The following is an 8,688-nucleotide window of genomic DNA, read 5'->3' as shown; positions in this document are numbered from 1 at the left end:
CAATAAAGCTGTTTTTAAAATAGGAAATATCAATAGCAGGAAACAAAATATTAAAAATCTTTGACTTCATAAAGATTTTTATGTAGTAGTAATAATGTAGCAATAATCTAGTAACGATCATTACCAGTAAAATTCTCTAATAGTTTCAATAACAACAAGAAAATGGGACAGATTGTCTTTAAAAGGCAAAAGACATGACATGCTATTTTAATAGACTTCAGATTTCTTGAATGTAATATCAAGTTTATGTCATAAATGACCCCCAGTTCTCATAAACAGTCAACCAAGGCTGCAGTGGGGCAACCAATCTGTTTTTTTCCTGAAGATGAACAAACCCCTAAACTACAAAAAAACACTGCAAGATAAATTTTAAAATGTAAATCAACATTTCACAGATTGATGAAGCTTTAGCTCTGGAAGCCATCTTAGAGATGATAAAATTCAACCTAATTATTTTACAAATAGGCAACTGACACTCATAGTAGATTATGGATTTAGTCAACCGGGTACTATCTAAATCTATAAAGCAGTTAAGCCTGAGGGCAGTGATTGCTATATTTCATTTTTATTTTCCAAAAGCTGTCTTTTTGACAGCTCACTGATGACTCGAATGTTTTATTTATAAATATCCTTTATTTAGCTATTTTAGAAAATATGGAGGTTGAGTACTATTGAGTAATATTGAGTAATATCAAACAAAGCCTTTTGGTTTAGATATTTTTGGTGTCAATTCACAGTGGTCAACAACAAAATTGTAGAAGAATGAAATTCTGAATGAGGAAGATTTCTGAAATCTGACCTGGCTCATGGATGAAATCCCCATGGTACAGAAGGCCCTAACATACCCGTTAGGAAGAAACTCAGTATGAAAACATAAGATTTTGTCCAATACTTTGAGTAACTGCTAAGCTGCTAAGTCACTTCAGTCGTGTCCGACTCCGTGCGACCCCGTAGACGGCAGCCCACCAGGCTCCGCCGTCCCTGGGATTCTCCAGGCAAGAATACTGGAGTGGGTTGTCATTTCCTTCTCCAATGCATGAAAGTAAAAAGTGAAAGTGAAGCCACTCAGTCGTGTCCGACTCTTAGCGACCCCATGGACCGCAGCCTACCAGGCTCCTCCATCCATGGGATTTTCCAGGCAAGAGTACTGGAGTGGGGTGCCGTTGCCTTCTCGGAGTAAAACCTGTACCTAAAGCGAGAGTGATGTTTCTAAGTGGTAATCTCTTCCCTTGTTCTTTGAAGCTAGCTGGTCGCCAAATTGAAACAGATCTTTTAGAGCCCTGCTGTGCGTATTTTTCTCTTTGATGATTTGTTGTAAAAATCCTCCCCAACTAACTAACCCTCTCTTATACCTCGATTAATCTAAGGTAGTGGACATGAATGAAGCTTTCTTTGCAAAAAACCTTGCCAAGTCACAGTATCCTTTTTTTTTTTTTTTTAAAATATGAATTCTCATTTACTTTGTGAAGAGTAGATCATGGATGAAAAGAAAAGAACGGTAAAGAAATTAGATTGATTCTGTCAGTACTTAAAGTGAGATGTCTAAAAGTCCCAAGGAGACCGCCTGGAGGGCTTTCAAGGGCATTCCCTGTAATTGTAATTGTGAGTCACACTCAGGCTAAGGGCAGACTTGCAGTGGATCAATTTGAACAGAGAGTCTGCCAAAATTTTTGCCTATAGGCTAGCACTTTAAGGCAGAGGAATTCAAAATAGAAAGTTGCATTTGTTCCCATTAAATGCGGAGCTGTTCAGCATACAGTTTGATTTGAAATTATGCAAATTCAGGAATGGAAAGAAAGAGGGAAAATCGAAGTGGTAGTAAAGTGTGTGAGTGCTAAGTCACGTCAGTCGTGTGTGACTCTTTGAGACCCTATGGACTGTAGCCCACCAGTCTCCTCTGTCCATGAGGATTCTCCAGGCAAGAATACTGGAGTGGGTTTCCATGCCCTCCTCCAGGGGATCTTCCTGATGCTGGGATCAAACCGTGTCTCTTATGTCTTTTGTGTTGGCAAATAGATTCTTTACCACTAACTCTACCTGAGGGGTCTACAAATATTACTGGAAACAATGGGGCACCAACTGGTTGGTATCTGAGTGGCTGGCATGATTTAAAGGGACAATTTTGTAATAATCATATGTATACATGTTTAATCATGTAAGCATCATAACAGCTATGAAAGATAGGTAAGGCATATATTATTATCCTCATTTTAGGTGAGGCTGTTCAGAGATGAAGTTGCTAGTTTTTGTGAGATCATCGATTTATTCATTCAGGAAGGTGAATTGAAGTGGAAGGAGAAGTCACATCTCTTGTCTGTGAGCCTGTTGGCTTTCCATCTATACCATGTCATCCCATTCATCATGCCCATTAGGGGTTATGTTTCTTCTAAGGGCTCTCATATCAGTAGGGCAGATCCTATAGTCAAACATATTGCTTTTGCCTATTGTCTTTGCAGCAGAAACATCAGTCTGAGAATTTTCTTGAGGGTATCCATTACTCTGGAATATAAACATGATTTGGGGGAAAAGATTTGAGCTGCTTTCAATAATTTGTGGTTAATGAATTGTCTTAGGGGTTTTATGTGTCCCTCTACCACTCACTGATTTGCATGTTAGTGGTCCCTTTTCCATTAAAAGGCTTCTTTCATTTGAACTGTTTTTATGAATAGAGGGCTCTTTCATTTTTCACAGCCTATTTCCTTTTATTGTCTTGATTGCAATTTAACAGAGAGACAAATGACACCAAAAACAGAGATGAAGGAGATGCCCCTGCCTTTCCTTTATTGCTTTTATTAACCTTCGTTCATCTCCTGGCTCAGGCTGTGGGATGTGGACCTTTAGTGCAGGCCATAAACAAACGGACATATCAGAAGCCCTGTGGAAAAGCTTTCTAGGGGGCAGAGTAGTCCTTGAAAGAATATTTGTTTCTAAAATTGTGTCTGAAGTTAAAATGACTAGGAATAGCAATTATAATAATAAAAGTTGTAACACTAAGAATTGAGGTGTATGGACAGAAGGAAACTTTTAGTATCTACTAGTATCTGTGATGATAGACAGTATACGATTTTTCTATTTTAAAGATAATATATGAAAGTATTCTTATGACAAGTTTTTAAAGATAGGATATATAGAAAAAAGGTATGATTATCTTTATTTCCCTCTTTCATCAAACACTACTAGTCTCATAAGAAGCTTCATAAAAACTGGATTTGTATATACATATTTATATTTTCATATTGCTTTGGTATGAATGGGTTCAAAACTTCTGCATATATTATTCAGTGGCATTCCTTTTTATTTACTTGACATTTTCAAAAGACTTATCATTGCCACTTTGTAGAAAATCTCTCTTTTTTAGCAGCATTTCCCACTTGATAGATATTTTTTTGGTCATTTTTACAGTTAAAGCTGCAGTGAACATCCTTGAACAAAAATTTGCTTATAGGATGCACTTCTAGAAGTGGACTTTCTAAGTTGAAGGATGTGTGCAGTTTGGTAGACACTGACAAATTCCCTTCTGGCAGCTGGGCAGCTGTGGGCACCCTACTGTGAGTATAAGTATGACTCAGGGCTCTTTGCATGTTACTTATTTTAATCCTCAGAATACTCTGACAAAGAACTTTAATCCTCCTCTCCATCAACTGAGAATAACGAGTTTCAGAAATATTAAATAAACTTGCATGAGACCATACAGCTACACTGTGGAAGATGAGTTTTATTCATCACACAGGCCCAGTCATTCCCACACTCAGGGCTTTGTAGGCACAAAATGCATATCTAGCTTTGCTACTAGTGGATTTTATGTCTTGTAGAAGTTGTATCATCTCGTCGGTTCCATTTTCCTTTTGTATAAGATGAAGTCAGATGAAGTAATTGAATTAGGTGATTTTAGGGACTCCTTTAGGAGAAGGAACTGGCAACCCACTCCAGTACTTGCCTGGAAAATCCCATGGACGGAGGAGCCTGGTAGGCTACAGTCCATGGGGTCGCATAGAGTCGGACACGACTGAAGTGACTTAGCAGCAGGGACTCCTTTAGCTTTAAATTTTAAGTGTATTGTGAGGTATATTTTTATTAATAGTAGTGATTCATTTTGGCTAGATTTGATCTTGTTTCTTCAACTTGGAGTTTCACTTTCCTAAAGGGGACAGAATTTGAACTAGGGTTAACCCAAATGATAATATTTGTCACAAGTAAACAAGCACTTCTTCTGGGCCTAGCACTATTCACCCTTCTGAGTGTTAACCTGCATTATTTTATACTGCCCTCTCTGCATTCCAGTGGGTGATATTTTGCTGTTGTTCTAATTTTGCATTCTAGAAAAATGGCAGGGTGAATGAGTAACCTGCCCAAGATCATATGGTGCATAGTGATTGTTTGAACTGAATCAGTCACACTTGACACTAAGTTTGGATTTTTTTTTTTTTTTTGGTGAGTGGGAGGGAGAGCATTTTTCTGGGGGAAAATGACACAATTCCTTTTTCTGGCAAGACTAAGAAAGGGTCAAAAATAATAAATTTTCTAGACAACTAAGATGCATTCTCTTTAAGCTCAAAAGTTAAAACTTTAAAAGTTTGGGATAAAACTTTCTTTAAAACTCCGTTCTTCTGTTTAGTTTTAACTGAACTTAACTTTTGCTTGGGACAGCATCACTTTATAAGTATTCCTTCCTTTAATAGATTCTTGCTCTTGAAAGTAATTTAACTGAATAATCCATTTTTCCTTTTCTCTGAATGATTCAGAATTGTCATGCATTTAGAGCAGTTGAGGCTCTTTTTTTGTAGTATATTTCCCTTGCTTTTATGCCAAAGATATGTACTGAAAGCCATTGTGATGTGGAGAAGGCATGGCCGAATGGAGAGGTTATGCCTTTGGGATAGAGGATAATATCACTGCATCCAAACCAGGACATTCTTGAGAGTGAAATGAGACACTATAATTAAGCAGGACAACAGGAATAAAATGCAACTTCCCCATTCAAACTGAGATGTATGGTCACTTTACTTTGGATCAGGTCTTACCCAGTTACTTGCTAGTTAAGGAATCATGGGGTGCAGTGGTAAAGAATACACCTGCCAGTGCAGAAGACGCAGAAATGTGGGCTTGATCCCTGGGTCGGGAGGACTCCCTGGAGTAGGAAATGGCAACCCACTCCAGTATTCTTGCCTGGAAAATTCCATGAACAGAGGAGCCTGGAGTGCTACGTATCCATGGTGTCGCACAAAGTTGGACATGACTGAACAATTATGCACACTCGCAGGCACAAGGAATCTTACCACAGAAAGTTACTCAGTTCCTTTGAACCACAGTTTTCTCAGTTGCAGATTGGGCACAAGAGGGCCAAATTGTTGGAAGGATTAGAGAACATTTATGTAAAATTCTCTGCATAGAATTCTTAGCTACCTAGGGTACCCAAGGTAGCTCAGACGGTAAAGCATCTGCCTGTAATGCAGGGGTCCTGGGTTTGATCCTTGGGTCGGGAAGATCCCCTGGAGAAGGAAATGGCAACCCACTCCAGTACTCTTGCCTGAAAAATCCTATGGACGGAGGAGCCTGGTAGACTACAGTCCATGGGGTTGCAAAGAGCTGGACACGACTAAGCAACTTCACTTGAGGGTAGTAGGTAGCTTATGACAGTAGCTGCCTCACAGGCTTGTGAGAGGAACAGAAGTCAAGGGCTTAGTAAGGTGCTTGGCACATGATAACCACTCATTGCCTGATAATGTGATTATCCTTTAGGCTTTATTACCTTACTTCCTGTTTTTGCCTACTTCTGGCTGCTCCCTTCCTACACCTTCTTCTTCGTTAGTATTTCCAACCTGGAAAACAAGATAATTAACTTTTTAGTTTTCTGGGAAGCTCTCATTTTTGAGTAAGTTGTGCAAATTTTGTGTAAACTGTGTAAATTTTCGTCTTAACTCCCTAGGGTATCACTTTGGCTGTGTCTACGACCTGAACAATAAAAGCTGTGTGATAACTGACCACTGTAAAAGGAATGCTTTTTGGTGATTCTATGTGTTGGGATATCATAGATTGATAGGTGCTTTTTAGATGTTTAGGTAGTTTAGTTCGATAAAGTTTAATTTCCCATCAAGTCACAAAAAGAGAAAGGTCCTTTCCAAAGCAGTTAAATGGAGTATAATGGAACTTTTATAGCATTTGACAATTAGGTAAAAGCTTCCAGATTGCTAAGGACTGAATAACCTAATTTCTTTGCTTCCTAGGAAAATCAGAGGTATTTATAATTGTTAAGATATATTTATGATTAATTTTTATATAAGGGCAACAAATTATAGGAATATACAATATGCTTGTAGTATCAAAGGGACATGTAGGATGAATTAAATGTTGTACTTTTTCTTTGTAGTAAACTCACATTATAATAAATTGCTATTTTCTGTCTTCTCCACTAAAATAGAAGCAGAGATCACTCTGTCTTATTACTGTATCCCTAGCAGCCTCCATGGGCTTTGGCACATAGTAGATTCACAATATATAATTTTTAAAAATTGTTGAGTGAATGCAAAGTGATGACACAATTAAAGTATAAATAATTGCAATCTAGGTAATTAAGTATTTAGTCTCCTCAACAGTATATGAGAATGTGCGTTGACTAAAATTTTGTTTGCTTTCTTCTGTATCTTTTTCAGATGAACTGGTGACCTGTCCTTGGAAGAGATGATCATTTTGGGTAAATAGACATCACTTCAGCATAAATGTGTAAAGAATAATGCTATTTTTCCAGACCAAGGCAACAACTGCTCAAATAAGCTAATGTTATTATTTCTTCAACTCAGTCACATATTTGTTAAATGCCTGCTATATGCCAGAAATTTTTTTACATGCCAGGCATATATATTATGGATATCCATATATATATCATGCAAAGATGGACACTATAAGGGACAGAAATGGTATGGACCTAACAGAAGCAGAAGATATTTTTAAAAAATAGCAAAAAGTATACAGAAAAACTGTACAAAAAAGATCTGCATGACCTAGATAATCACAATGGTATGATCACTCACCTAGAGCCAAACATCCTGGAATGTAAAGTCAAGTGGATCTTAGGAAGCATCACTATGAACAAAGCTAGTAGAGGTGATGGAATTCCAGTTGAGCTATTTCAAATCCTAAAAGATGATGCTGTTACAGTACTGCACTCAATATGCCAGCAGTGGCCACAAGACTGGAAACAGTTAGTTTACACTCTAATCTCAAAGAAAGGCAATGCCAAAGGATGTTCAAACTGCCACACAATTACCCACACTCATACACATGATAGCAAAGTAATGCTCAAAATTCTCCAAGCCAGGCTTCAACAGTACGTGAACCATGAAACCTAGATATTCAAGCTGGATTTAGACTCGGAGATCAAATTGCCAATATCCGTTGGATCATTGAAAAAGAAAAAGAATTCCAGGAAAACATCAACTTCTGCTTTATTGACTACACCAAAGCCTTTGACTGTGTGGATCACAACAAACTGTGGAAAATTCCTAAAGAGATGGGAATACCAGATCACCTTAACTGCCTCCTGAGAAACCTGTAGGCAGGTCAAGAAGCAACAGTTAGAACTGGATATAGAATAGCAGACTAGTTCCAAACTGGGAAAGGAGTACATCAAAGCTGTATGTTGTCACCCTGCTTATTTAACTTCTACGCAGAGTACATCATGCAAAATGTCAGGCTGGATGAAGCACAAGCTGGAATCAAGATTGCTGGGAGAAATATCAATAACCTCAGATATGCAGATGACACCACCCTTATGGCAGAAAGCAAAGAAGAACTAAAGATCTTCCTGATGCAAGTGAAAGAGGAGAGTGAAAAAGTTGGTTTAAACTCAACAGTCAGAAAACTAAGATCATGGTATCTGGTCCCATCACTTCATGGCAGATAAATAGGGAAACAATGAAACAGTGACAAACTTTATTTTGGGGGCTCCAAAATCACTGCAAATGTTGACTGCAGCCATGATATTAAAAGACACTTGCTCCTTGGAAGAAAAGCTATGACCAACCTAGACAGCATATTAAAAAGAAGAGATATTACTTTTCCTACAATGGTTCATCTAGTCAAAGCTATGGTTTTCCTGTAATCATGTATGGATGTGAGAGTTGGACTATAAAGAAAGCTGAGTGCTGAAGAATTGATACTTTTGAACTGTGGTGTTGGAGAAGACTCTTGAGAGTCCCTTGGACTGCAAGGAGATCAAACCAGTCAATCCTAAAGGAAATCAGTCCTGAATATTCATTGGAAGAACTGATGCTGAAGCTGAAGCTCCAATACTTTGGCCACCTGATGCAAAGAGCCACCTCACTGGAAAAGACCCTGATTCTGGGAACGATTGAAAGCAGCAGGAGAAGGGGATAACAGAGGATGAGATGGTTGGAGACCATCACTGACTCAATGGACATGAGTTTGAGTAAGCTCTGGGAGTTGATGATGGACAGGGAACCCTGGTGTGCTGCAGTCCATGGAGTCACAAAGAGCTGGACGTGACTCCATGACAGAACTGAGCTGAACTGATATTCCAGACACTGTGTATGTATATGAGGTATAGACAAAGATGAAGAGAGTGGGTGAGGTTTTTTAAATAATTTTTTATGATGAGTATTTCAGTTTCCTCTTACAAAATCTACTAAGTATATATGTATACTTAGCATATTATACTAGTGTGTATCTATA

The 8,688-nt window shown here is 38.2% G+C and overlaps 1 non-coding gene across 1 annotated transcript; it reads right to left on the bottom strand.

Annotated features, from left to right (window-relative positions):
• Window positions 1–210: 210 nt before the first annotated feature.
• Window positions 211–283, bottom strand: LOC133237873 (small nucleolar RNA SNORD113/SNORD114 family). The gene has a single exon (XR_009733386.1). It is a non-coding gene; the product is annotated as a small nucleolar RNA SNORD113/SNORD114 family (small nucleolar RNA).
• Window positions 284–8,688: the final 8,405 nt, after the last annotated feature.

This window comes from Bos javanicus, chromosome 24 (genome assembly GCF_032452875.1).
Source record: "Bos javanicus breed banteng chromosome 24, ARS-OSU_banteng_1.0, whole genome shotgun sequence".
Classification (NCBI taxonomy): Eukaryota; Metazoa; Chordata; class Mammalia; order Artiodactyla; family Bovidae; genus Bos; species Bos javanicus.
The sequence above is the reverse complement of the archived record's forward strand: the minus strand, read 5'-3'. Positions and strand labels throughout refer to the sequence as shown.